Genomic DNA, 12,308 nt, shown 5'->3' on the forward strand with positions numbered 1-12,308 from the left:
CTTTGAAACCGAAAATAAGACATCGCAGTTAGCCGTATTTCAACATACTCCAGGGGTAGTTTTCGAAAGCCACAAAAAAAAAATAGCCGGAAGCATTTTGCATTTTCTTAACCAGTTAATCTTATGCAGTTGGTCGAAATATCCTTCATCAAAGTAGTTTTCTTCACGGCTACCGAAACCGTATAATCTTAACCCAGCGACGTATGACACAGACGTCTTTAATTCCTGTGGTGGAGCTAACTGTGCGTGTGCAAATCTGAGCAAGGATTTACTGTATGACACTGAACAACAACTTACCAATAATTGTTAAAAACATAATCCATCCTGCGCCCTATAGTCTCTCACCAGCCACCGAGTTCCATTTCCACTGAAACAACAGGAACATTATGATAATTACTGTCACCGAATATGCAAAAAGCAGATATCAAATTTCAAACAGTGCAATTTGCATTGCAAAACGCGAGGGAACCAGACGTGCAGACGCCGAAGGGATCGACCCACACGACTCACCGGCCTGGACCAAACTGATCCTTGCCCTTCCAGTTTCCTCTAAGCTGGATCACATAGCGCTCCCGTTCTCGAGTTTGGGATTTGAAAGCTCGCTCTTTATGCAGTATTTATTAAGGTCCCTAAATTCTTTGGTTAGTCGGGTGAGAAGTATACCTTTTCCTTCTCATAATTTTGGCCTCAACATGAACATTCCAAATTTACAATCTTAACAGTATCAGCTTGGATTTGGAGCTCGTGGAAGTTCGCAAAACGGGAATAAATTATCAGTTCCTCCTTCTCGGAGATTTACATAGATTTGTTGATAAATTATTGATAACAAGTGACAACCACTTAAGGGCCTTTAGAACCACCGAACAAATATTTAAAGCGGAAAATTCACTCAGCCGCGGCACATTGATCCAGACGGATCAAAGCTACACGCCAAAAAGGCAGAAGTGTTAACAATTATTTCATTTGCTTAGGCTCGTGTTCATCGCCCGAGACCGCCTTCAAGGTGCTGCATCTGCTGCTTCCAGGGGGTGCGCGACGCAAGACGTACGTAGATTCTTAAGGACGTATCCGGGCGTTGAGCCATGTGACTTTGGAGGTAATAATTATTTATGTATAAGTGCATAATGTAGGGCTTTGTGGCCCCAATTAGGCTTCGTGCTTGCTTCTCGGTCAGTTGCGAAAATAGTTTTTTAATATCCTCGAATGCACTGGGAAAAAGTCATTCGACTCGAGGGCTTAGACGCGTTTCTCTCAAGTTGAACGTCATTCTGCTTCTAAGCTTTTCCGCTGCTTCTATTGCTTCTCAGACCTTTAAACAAGCATTAAAGCACAACCCTAATTGTCCATTTTTGGCTTCCTCGGCCTCGCGCACCTCTCAAGAAGGTCCGTTAATAATTTTTAAGCTTCGTAGAACATCAATGTCTTTCAACAGAACTCGGCCCTCTGTTTGGAAGAAGATTACACTGGTGGCCGAACATATATATCTTTAAGTAGCTGCAGCGAGGAGATGCTTCTAATGAATCCTTAAACATGTGATGAGATGCACGTGGAGCACACTTAAACAAGGTAACATGGGTTTGGGGCCATACCGGGGGCAACGCAGGCGAGAAAATTTAAACTTTGTCCCTTTCACTTATTATTTCTTCCTCTTCTTCTTTTCTTAAGTTCGTCGCGTCCGACTTTAAGAGAAGGGAGGTCCTTTCGGAAATGTGAAACTCGTGCAGAATGGCCGGTCCGCGAGGATTAGGCCCCAAGTGGAACTTAGAAAATCAAAATCGCTATAGAGACTCGCCGAAGTTACGAACCTCACGCGCGGCTCGCCCGCAAAATTTCAACTTGCACGTAGCATGCCTCTTATCACACTCGTGACTTAATATGCTATTAACTGCACACCCGGTCGTAGTGCTGCATTTCTTGGATGCAAGTTAATGAAGATGATCGATGTACGTCGGAACGAGCTTCAGTTCTTGATATTTCATCGAGTTGGGTTGATAAGGCGATTGTAAGATCACAATCAGAGCGACGAAATAGCAGTTAATTAAAAAAAAAATGGTTCATTTTGGAGTTATCAAAGTACATCATTTACAGATAATTTACCATGATCTCCAATTTTCGTGCTATAACCAGCTTCCTCGGCGAACCCCTTTCCATAATAAATAAACCTGACTGAGCTAATACCTCCCTAGACGTCAATCTATGCTTTTTATGTTGCCGCTGGCCGATTTAAAATTCCGCTTCAATTTTTCGGGTTATCCCAATATAGATTTGAATTATATTTTATTAGAGACTTTAAAATTTATTATATGGAAAATTTGCATTTTAATACGAGTGTTCACTCTGAGTAAACAACCATCAGCGATATTTTAACTACGTTCATAATGCTTGCATAAATATTTAAAATTGAATTCTCGGTTTTACACTCAATGTTAAGGGTATTTACGCATGCATGAATCATTGGCGCCAGTGGACTGGGGCGAGTATTTCTGGCGCGCACACTGACATTTTTAATTCAAGCGAACGAACAATGCAGGCGGTGGGGCACCAGAAACTGCACTGGCGGCAATTAACCAGGCATGCTGAAACCCTACATTCGCAGCTATCATGCTATAATTAGATGGAAAGGACTATTACTAGCCGCACAGATGAGTAATTGTTTTACCGCATAGGTCAAATTTCGCAGGCGGAAAAAGCACATGGGTCAATTGACCCGGATCCGTCTATGGTCACTTCGGGAAAATAGCGATATTTTCCGGAACACCTAGCTTAATAACCAAACTCGAAGGCAACATTCAAATTTCAATTGAAACCTAAAAAATGTCGATTTTTCCGATATTCTCGAAATTTCGAGCGCATTTCTTGTTCAAGACGGTGAAATTGGGACTGTTTTGGTGAGAAGCCCATATTTCCGAAATGAATCACATGCCGGTATCACTAGTTTAAACAGATTGGGCAAGTGGGAGAGGGATCGCGTAAGGGGTGATATGCCTCCGACAAAGATCAACGAAGTGGGTTGCAAGGCCAGGGGTGAACGTGGGCTGAGCCAGTCCGTCCGACGTCCCCACTTCGATGTTTAGGTTATGTAGTATCGATTTCCCTACCTTCGCGGCGATGGAAATTTAAAAAAATATCAGGTGTTACACCCAATAAATGATGCACATATTTAGTCACGTAGAACTGTCAGCCGAGGAATTCGCCAATCTTGGGTTGCAGGAGTGGCATCGCCAGCAGCAACCTTCGTTATTGGTTTCTACGTTTTTACTACGATCGGAACTGCGGAATAAATAATTTCCACTAAAGCAAATAATTCGACAATTAAATGCTGCTTGGACCTTATTCGATTCAGATATGTGACTGTTAAGATTTATGATAACGGTTACGAGTTGATCATGAAAATATAAACAATGATACCAACCATTAATAAACACTACCTACTCGGTATTTTACACTTCTAATTAATTTACAGCACAGGGCCAACAAGTGGCAATGTAAATAAATGAAAAAAAAACTATTAATCCATCACTAGAACTAATATTAATTAAAATTCTGAAACGGTGAGAAATCTGGTAATAATGACTTCGCCCACTGGGCGGGCCCGACCACCCAACACCTCCACTTCGATGCTTAGATTAGTATGGATTTTGCTGCCTTCGCAGAGATGGAAATTTAAAAAAATATCAGAGTAAAAAGCAGCAATGTAAATAAATGGAAAAAAACGATTAATGCATCACTAAAACGTATCTTAATAAACACTTTGAAGCAGTGAGAGATCTGGCAGCAGTGAACTGACTCCGCCCACGTCAACCATGAACCTCTCAACCTACTCTATTCATCTTTGTCGGGAGAATGTTGAGACTTACGCGGTCCTTCTCGCACTTGCGCAATTCCTATGTTCTGACTTGAACCAGTGACACGAGTAGGTAAGTGCTGAGACGCTGAAGCTCTGTTACTTCCCAAGGACATACAGCAGCCATGTTCCCAGGTTTTTATGTGATGACTGTTTAGCCGTTCTGGAAGCAGGTCAAGACAGTCCAAATCTGACCACCTTGTGAGACCGACGTGCCTAGTCGCGGCAGCAAACAAACGCGTGCTGTAAAAATAACGATCTCGTATTTATGCAATTACTTCGGTGTCCAATTTACGAAATTCTTCGAATTACGTTCGGGATAGTTCCGAACAGAAAAGTCAAAAGGGGGAGTCGACACATGTACGGATTTATTTTTACTGAAGACACTGTCTTCGCTAGGCTTTGTGTCCCATGGATTGATGGATTATGGGTTGGTTAACACCTACGTATGAACTTTAAGTGCGATGAGAAGTTGTGGTTGCGCCCATATCCGACTTACGAGATTACTCCGACTTTTCTTTCTTGTCTATCCCGCAAAATTAAGCAAATTTGTTTGCGGGCTACCGCCAACCATAGTCTAAACTCTTAGATGATATAAACGTCCTTGCAAGATGTAAAATAATTGCGACATAACCATAAATAAGGTTAATCTCCACCGTTCCGTGTACCGCCCGTTTTCTTTTGAGCGGCTCGAGATATATTTTTCGAAGTTAAGCATTTCGCGGCATAAAGCATTTTAACTGGTACGCTCCCATTTTCCTCGTCCTGAAAATTGCTGAACTATTTTTGAGGATAAATTTTAATGGTACGCGTTTTATCGTCAGCCAGAAGATTTATCTCGAGGTTTGGCAATATCCTTTAAAAAGGCAATTCAGCGACGAAAATTATTGTTTCGATAGTTTGAATGATATTCATACCAAAAACATAAACTTCAGAGGTAAAAATAACTTTTCTTTCTGCTGTGCGCAATTAGCACTTTTCCGCGCTCGAGCTGCTTCAGTGACGAAAAATGAAAATTTCTTTCCTGATCTTGGGCAGTACTTTCTGGGTATTGATCATGCCCTCTTCTCTTTGTTGTTGCGTCTATCAAACGCTGTTACCTTCCTCACACGAGCAAACGCTCTTTTACACGAAAAATAACATTTTCTTTATTCATATTATTTATTAAATTCTTTATTTAATCATCGGCAATAAAACTTTCCATACACGTCACAAATTACCCAGAAAGCAATGCACACGACTGGAAACATGACGGAACAGAATTTACGCTAAAAATGTTAGTTTGGCAACTAATGAAAATACCATGAAGTTTTTGAGCTTACTTTGCAGCTAACACAAATGCAGCTAACAATTGTTTCATTTAAACTTGTAAATATCGCTTAAATTCGAATATTATTAACGTCAGGTTGGCGATACCACATCTCATATTGCGACGTCGCCGTCGGCCCTTTGATGCAAGCAGTAGTAGCGATTGTGGTGACTTTGGTGACTCGGATAACTGAAAATGTTGAAATTTTACGCATACTTACAACGGGCTCTTGTCCTAAAGATTGCATCCTTAATTTCCGATCCCAATTCCCGCGTCCATTATTGCTTTTTATGCGATGTGGCAACGTTGTCATCTTTGAGGGCTGTGGCGTGCATCGAAACTTTATTGCGAACCGCATGGAAATAAAATAACTTGCAGTAGCAGGAAGTCCTTGCGGAAAGCTTCTTTCCGCACTTGTTAGGAAAATAACTATATTGAGGAGTTGCGTGATGGAAATAAATTCACATTAGACGTTCATCAATAAAGCATGCTTAGGGAGTGCTGGAACTATGGTCCACATCACGTAAATTTGTATTCACATTACAGAAAGTAACAATAGAACGTCGCCTTTAGTAAAATGGCAAATCGTATAACTTCAATGTGCTAAAAAGGGATACAGATATATTGGAATCTTAATACATAACTTTGTTTGTTTGCACCGTTGCCACTTAGTCCGTCGATGTTTTGGTTGTTTGTTGACGGTAAAAATTTCTCTTTTGAGAACTAAAGTAGTGCTCTTGGTTACTTATGGTAACATCGGTGTTATTATTATCGTTAGTATTACGCCCAAGTTCTTAAACAGTCGGCGCAAAGAGCTGGTAGCGTCTCTGCTACATATTAATTTCGAAAAAATGTGGCATCACTGCTGATATGAAGCCTGTGACGTGCATAAAAGGTTACGTCATTTGAAACAAGGGCGCGAATTCCTCTCTACGACTGTGTCAGAAATGAACCATTCCATGCCAGAAACCGACAGTTCCATCGTTCGTCGCAAAACATTATGCTGCTGCAGGTAGCAGCTGATAGAATCGATCTAATCAGACCAAACCATCGATACGCAAACATGTCTAAGGGTGAAAACCACAATATTCCTTCTCACCTACGGTTGCCACAACAAGTAAATATTCAAAGCAAATTCAGCTTTACATTAGTTTAAACACCCACGTCGTTGTGGTTTCGTAACTTGTAAATCTACCCTTTGTCTGCAACAGTAACCACTTTACTCATTAAAGAACCGCAGAGGGCTGCAGTGTTTCTTGCAAATTTAAACCGGACTCAGTCTTACGTGCAACCGAATTAAGGCCTCTAGTATATGTTTAACCTATAAAGCGAAACTTCGAGGAATATCATGCTCTAGATATTGTTTGAATTGAAACGAAGTTAGATCTGCAAAGTTTGTCAATTTATCAGCAAACTGTTCTGAGTACAGCGTAGGATTATCTGCAACATCGATAATTGTTAATATCTCAAAATGAAGAATAATAAACGACACTAGAGAAGTCCTAACAAGGTCAAATTGAGACCGGTGTATTATGTATGTGTGTCAAGGGGAAAGCGAAAGCATGAATAAAATTAAAACGGGGTCTGGGCATTAATTATTTGTGAATGACCCGAAACTCGCTTTCCAGAGCAAATTTGAGAGGCTTCACATCTCGCTTATAAATTATCTGTTTTGCAAAACCTGACACTCAGTTGGGTGCTCATTGCGTGAATATTAGAGGGGAAGAAAAGGTTTATTTAGAATTAAATATTGATGTTAATTATCCTTTATTTTTAGTTGGTACTCTCGTTCTTAGCAGGGCTCTTCCGCAAAAGTGATCCTTCGCAATCGGCAATGTGCTTAGTGCAGATATAATCCCGGGTATCCAGACGAACCCCGAACACGGAACATTAACATGGGAAATCGGTGTTTATTTTTTTGCGCCTGCACGGATAATCCAATTAAAAAAATTTCACATGAAAGTCACAGTACTCGAGACCGGCAATCGTCCTGCAATATTTCCAATCCTCTAATTAGAGCCGTTTCGAATTAAAGAGCTTCCAAATTTCAAAAATTTGAATGTCCCGCGCGACCGTTCGAGGCACGATTGGCCGGATTGGTCGGCGGTCTCTTCGGAGAAATTTCTGTAAATGTCTTTCAAACAATCTTAAGGCGTTTTGCTTTCGATCACTTATTTGTTTCGTTGAACTTTAGCAACTGAGTAGTGTTTGAATTTATTCGTTTTCACTTCTCCTTTCTTGCATTTAAATTAAAGCTAAAGTTAAAAAAAAAAGAGAAAATTCACATAAAACGGGGATTTTACGCTTATGCTGTTGGCAGCTTTGTGTTTGTTCGATGCTGACGTTGACTCAGACCAATCGTGGCGTCGAACAATCGCGCGGGACATTCAAACTTTTGAAATTCGGAAGCTCTTTAAATCGAAACGGCTCCAATTAGATTGAAAAAATTGCAGGGTGATGGCCGTTCTTGATTGCTATGACCTCCACGTAAGAGTTTCTCAATCAGATAATCCTCGCAGGCGCAAAAAGATAAAAACTGATTTCTTAAGTTAATCTCCTATATCCAGGGCCTGCCTGGACACCCGGTGTTGGTACGCTTAATTAATTAATCCCGTTACCGACCCCCGTTGTATGTTATCCTTCAGACAGTCGGCCAATTTAAATCCCGCCGATTGTTGCCTCCCAGTGCCGCTGTTGAATCGGCCAACTCAGAGGACACTTGAAGAGATGCAGTAGGCCCACAATGCCTGCACCGATTGTATTCAGGACCGTACGTAGCTTAAGATTGAGGCCCCCTTACAATGCACGACAATTCTGGTCTTGTCAGGTTTTGTGCACGTAAGTAGTTATTATTTTATTTTACTGCGCCGGAACAAGTACAAAGCGATAAATTATTTATTGGGTGTATTTTACGGTGAAAGTTTATAGAGGGAATGAATCGTATTACATTACACATTCAAATATTATTGGGGCTCGATTATCTCAGGAAACAAGAGAATGTTACCACGAACTCTGTAAAATTCTTGCTCGTATTTTATCCTCACCCCCGGCCTCTACGGATCAAAAACAGGGAAAATAAAAATTTTCTTTTCCCAACGGGACACCATAAATCATAAGGAAGCTTTTGACTTGATACCGGTAATAATTTCATTTTATCCTTATTCGCAAAGTCGGTGGAAAGGGAAATTGCCTGTTGGTGTGATATCCAGCATGAAGGGAAAAAATAACGATAACCAACGTATTGGAAAAACATATTCACGGGACGCCCAAGTCAATCGCTCCCTGATATGCGTCGCAGGCAGATTAGGTGAGGAAGTTTCAGAAAATTGTTATGGCCTCATCCATTTCGTAATAAAATTACACAATAATGAGTAGATGTGTTGGCAAAAAGTCGCTACGCTTACGCAATAAAAGGTATAAAATAAACGTTATCGCTACTGCTGTTGGGAGATCCAGAGATTTAAACTGGAGTATATTTTCCGCAGAAGCTTAAGGGAGCACCCTTTATTGGGGTGCTTACTTAAGATCTACTAATTTAGAGGTTTTTTTTTTAAATCGAGATAATTACTGTCTGGCTACTACGAGCCACCTTCCGGAATGGGAGATACTTATCCTACAGGATTCTACAGGTCAATCTGTCCTCATGTCAATCAATCTGTTGCTCCCGTAAGCGCACCCATTCATCACCTTATTTCCTCGCAACCTATATCTTATCATGATCTGATCACATTCACACCATCAGGTACTTAATGGTGCGAATTTGCCACGAAATATTTACAGTTTCTCCATGTCATAAGTATCATCAATCGCTCTCCGCAGAAATGGAACTTTTGGGAATTATTCGATCTCGATTTTGTCGCGATGGCGTTAATCTTGAGCTCCAATTTCAGTGATTTCCAGTTACGGAGTTCTTCATGTGGACCTGGATGATATAACTTGAAGCAGTTTATTGTGCTCGTTCTGGCTTTTAGTTAATTGTGCCAGGTATATTTGATTAAATTTGTTGAAGCATAAAGCTGGATTTATAATTCTTTTCGTTTTTTTCACTGTTTCTACTGTGTTAGTTACTGTTGAGGGATCGGTAACGTGACACTCAGTGTGAGGATCTAGAAAATAGTGGGAGATTCAGGGGATTTTTGAAACTTAAGGGGCGGCAAAGTGGCATCCAGAACCATGGAATACGACGTTTCAGTTTATTTTGCAGTTACTTTTATGATAACTCTACAAAAAAAATCACTCGAAAGTGCGTCGATAAGGTGGTTGGAGGCAAAAGGAGCAGGGCTGTCTTACTCGTCAAGCAAGGAAAAGGGAGGTCCGACTGATCAAAGCTTTTGCATTTTGCCTAAATTATTTCTTGTGGTTGTTTTTGTCATGCATGTTTGTCGAGAAACCATTGAGGCGCCGTTTGTTAATGACACCATCGAAGAAAATTCTATTCCGTAACGGTTGGCAGAAATCGATAAATTTTCATTTATAGATTTTAAGGCTCCACATTTCCCCGGGTATTAATAGTTCGGAAGAGTACCGATGAAAAGGAATAGAATGGCAATGGAAAGATTAAATAGATTATGCATATCAGTTACACTAAACCCTGAACTGAAAACATTTTGGTCAACCTAACCAGAAGGACTTAACGCGCTTCACTCATAATCCTATGACATTTTCAGGATATTGGGAGGTGAAAATGTATGGTAAAAGGGTGCGAAGGTGTCGTGCAACTTTCCTACATGTCATCTATTTTTGCCTTTTTGGCTGGGCCCTTTTTAGGAAAGCCCTTTTTTCCGGTAGCCCCTTATCCAAACTGGCCATGCGAAAGTGTGCTTTGTCGGATAATTGATTATGAATTTTCTTTCTGTAGGTTTTCGTGAGACCTAACTTTTGGGCAGTTAGAGTACTCTTTTGTTGTGCAGAGTTAAATAACCTTTCGCACGAAATATATGTTTTTAATCGTATGTTCGAGGTAATCGATTTCTGAGTAGTTCCTCAGATTTCTCTTTGTTAACACAACTTTTTCCATTTGGCATTTTCCTCAAACGAGTGTAAAATTGTTAGGTTTGGGACATTTACTATTTGTTGGACGAAACAGCCTCTCTGCATAGAATTGTCCGAATATGAATCAACCGTGGTATATATCGACTGAGGCGGGCGCCGAATACATCTTGGTTGTCCTGTGTCATTCACTAAATCACCCACTGTGACGGCGGTGCGACAAACCTACTCTTCTGTCAAACCTTTTAGTCTCGGCATGTGGTTTGAATCTTTGAGAAAATATTTTACAGGACACTCCTCTTAAGCTCAGTGTACGTCTCTGATTCTAGAAGAAATTGACATTTTTGCTCATGAAAATCGCCCCAGAAAGTTCGGATATGCGGGCTCTCAACAGAGACGAAAAAATGTGCCGGCAAGACCATTTATTTTTGCGAGCAGTTTACATTAAGGCGATATACGCTTTTCCTAAGGAATCCAAAAAGCTTTTAGAATATGTTAAATTATGCCGTCTAACCAGCATTAGTAAAGAAAACACGTGATTCCCATACAAAACTGAAACTTAAGAAGTATCTATCTACGTCGCACTCTAAGCTCAACCCTCTCCAGAAAGCGTCTCTCAAAATGAATCGAAATTTAAATCTTGCACATCACAGAAGAAATTTCTAAAACGAGCTCTTAAACATCGTCCATAAATAGGTAATTTCGAGTGATCTCTATGAAAAGATCATGAGCGTTCCAGGCAGTTAAGCACGTAGAGGTTTCCACACTTTAGGATGCTTTTGCCAGAGATCCAAGATGTTCAAATTGCTTTTTCTTTTACCAACGGCATAAGGATCATAAGTTATGAATAAAGAATGTTAATTCATTTTGACGAGGGTCAGTGACTAACCGGGCTACACACATTGAACTTAAATTTTTAGCTAAAACTGAAGGCGAAAATGTGACGAATTTACCATAAAATTAATGAATGGATGACAATGGACAAATATCAGCGTTTTCTGCTGGTCAGTTTAAAGAGACCAGAATTACCGTACTTCCGTATTATCAAATTTTTTTACGGCTTATTTCCTGATGGAAAAAGGTTACTTACGAGGAAAATGACATTTTGTGAATGTTTTAATGTTTTTTCCCATATTTTCCCCAGATTTTAGCAATTTCCTCGAGAGTGGATATTAATTCTAGTCTGCTGCTAATGTTGAGACCAAATTTACCTTTTCTTTGCTCGGTTAATAGTAATATATTCCGGAGCACGGCGTCAAGATTTCAGGGGTTAGGCAACTTTTATACGGTCCCTGTTGGTTTCAGTAAAGTCGTTTGTGAGCGTTTCTAGGAGATTAGCAAGTAAAGTCTCGTATATCGAACTTCTGTAATAAAATGGAAAGTGTAACAATCACCAAATCGGTTTTGGAGCTGAAATGAAACGATAATTAAATGGGGAGCCCGAAGGGATGGTGAATTTAACACCCCTTACATCTGCAAGCATTGACAAACACAAATCCACTTTGCCGTTCCTTGATATTCTACATAGTATATTTTCATTTAAACTGCTGCTTTATTTATATGGCTATTGCTCCTCAATTTCACCCCTTATTTATTTTGTTATAACGAATTTCAATCAATGAAATAACCTCAATGGAAATTTTAAACGTATTTGCCTGGAAATTTCCAATTCGAAATGTTTATTGCTTACTAATTCATATTACTTCATATTCTTTGCGTTTAGCTCTGCGCCGGAAATGCACCAGTGCCGAAACTGAACTATTTCACTCAAAAAGTCAATTTTTTTATTAAGGTAAAAAGGGTGTAGAGCACCCTTAATGCGTCCTACTGATGAGATTCGCGAATAGGTACATTTGGAACTTACGGCGTTTGAATTAATTGAGTTTTTTAGAACCGATTATATGATTATGGGATTGATCCTCGATGATAGCCGAGTCGATTGTTTCTGTTGGATTTGTTAAATTACAAATCAATATGCAAAACTGGAACCTAAATAGTAATAAATAAATAATAATTTCGGCATTATTGACTCATACTGTGTGCGCACCAAGCTGATTCAGGTGCATATAACAAGAGAAATATTTTTTGTAATCTGTCACGATGCTCGTACTGCAGTACTACCTTGGCCGTTTATAAGTAAAGGCGGTTGCTGCGTTCTCGATTTGC

General features: G+C 40.0%; 2 long non-coding RNA genes across 5 annotated transcripts in view; one reads left to right on the forward strand and one right to left on the reverse strand.

Moving 5' to 3' along the window:
- Nucleotides 1-12,308, forward strand: part of LOC136338953 (uncharacterized) — a 114,051-nt gene that overhangs the window by 40,874 nt on the left and 60,869 nt on the right. For 3 of the 4 annotated variants that reach the window (XR_010732044.1, XR_010732043.1, XR_010732041.1), the window contains exons 3-5: nt 972-1,096; nt 1,412-1,566; nt 7,799-7,991. This is a non-coding gene — a long non-coding RNA (uncharacterized lncRNA). The remainder of the gene's footprint in view (nt 1-971; nt 1,097-1,411; nt 1,567-7,798; nt 7,992-12,308) is intronic. The other variant, XR_010732042.1, reaches the window with a different exon arrangement.
- Nucleotides 1-12,308, reverse strand: part of LOC136338955 (uncharacterized) — a 160,426-nt gene that overhangs the window by 14,925 nt on the left and 133,193 nt on the right. The window contains exon 3 of the long non-coding RNA XR_010732046.1: nt 298-367. This is a non-coding gene — a long non-coding RNA (uncharacterized lncRNA). The remainder of the gene's footprint in view (nt 1-297; nt 368-12,308) is intronic.

This window comes from Euwallacea fornicatus, chromosome 4 (genome assembly GCF_040115645.1).
Source record: "Euwallacea fornicatus isolate EFF26 chromosome 4, ASM4011564v1, whole genome shotgun sequence".
In the NCBI taxonomy this organism is placed as follows: Eukaryota; Metazoa; Arthropoda; class Insecta; order Coleoptera; family Curculionidae; genus Euwallacea; species Euwallacea fornicatus.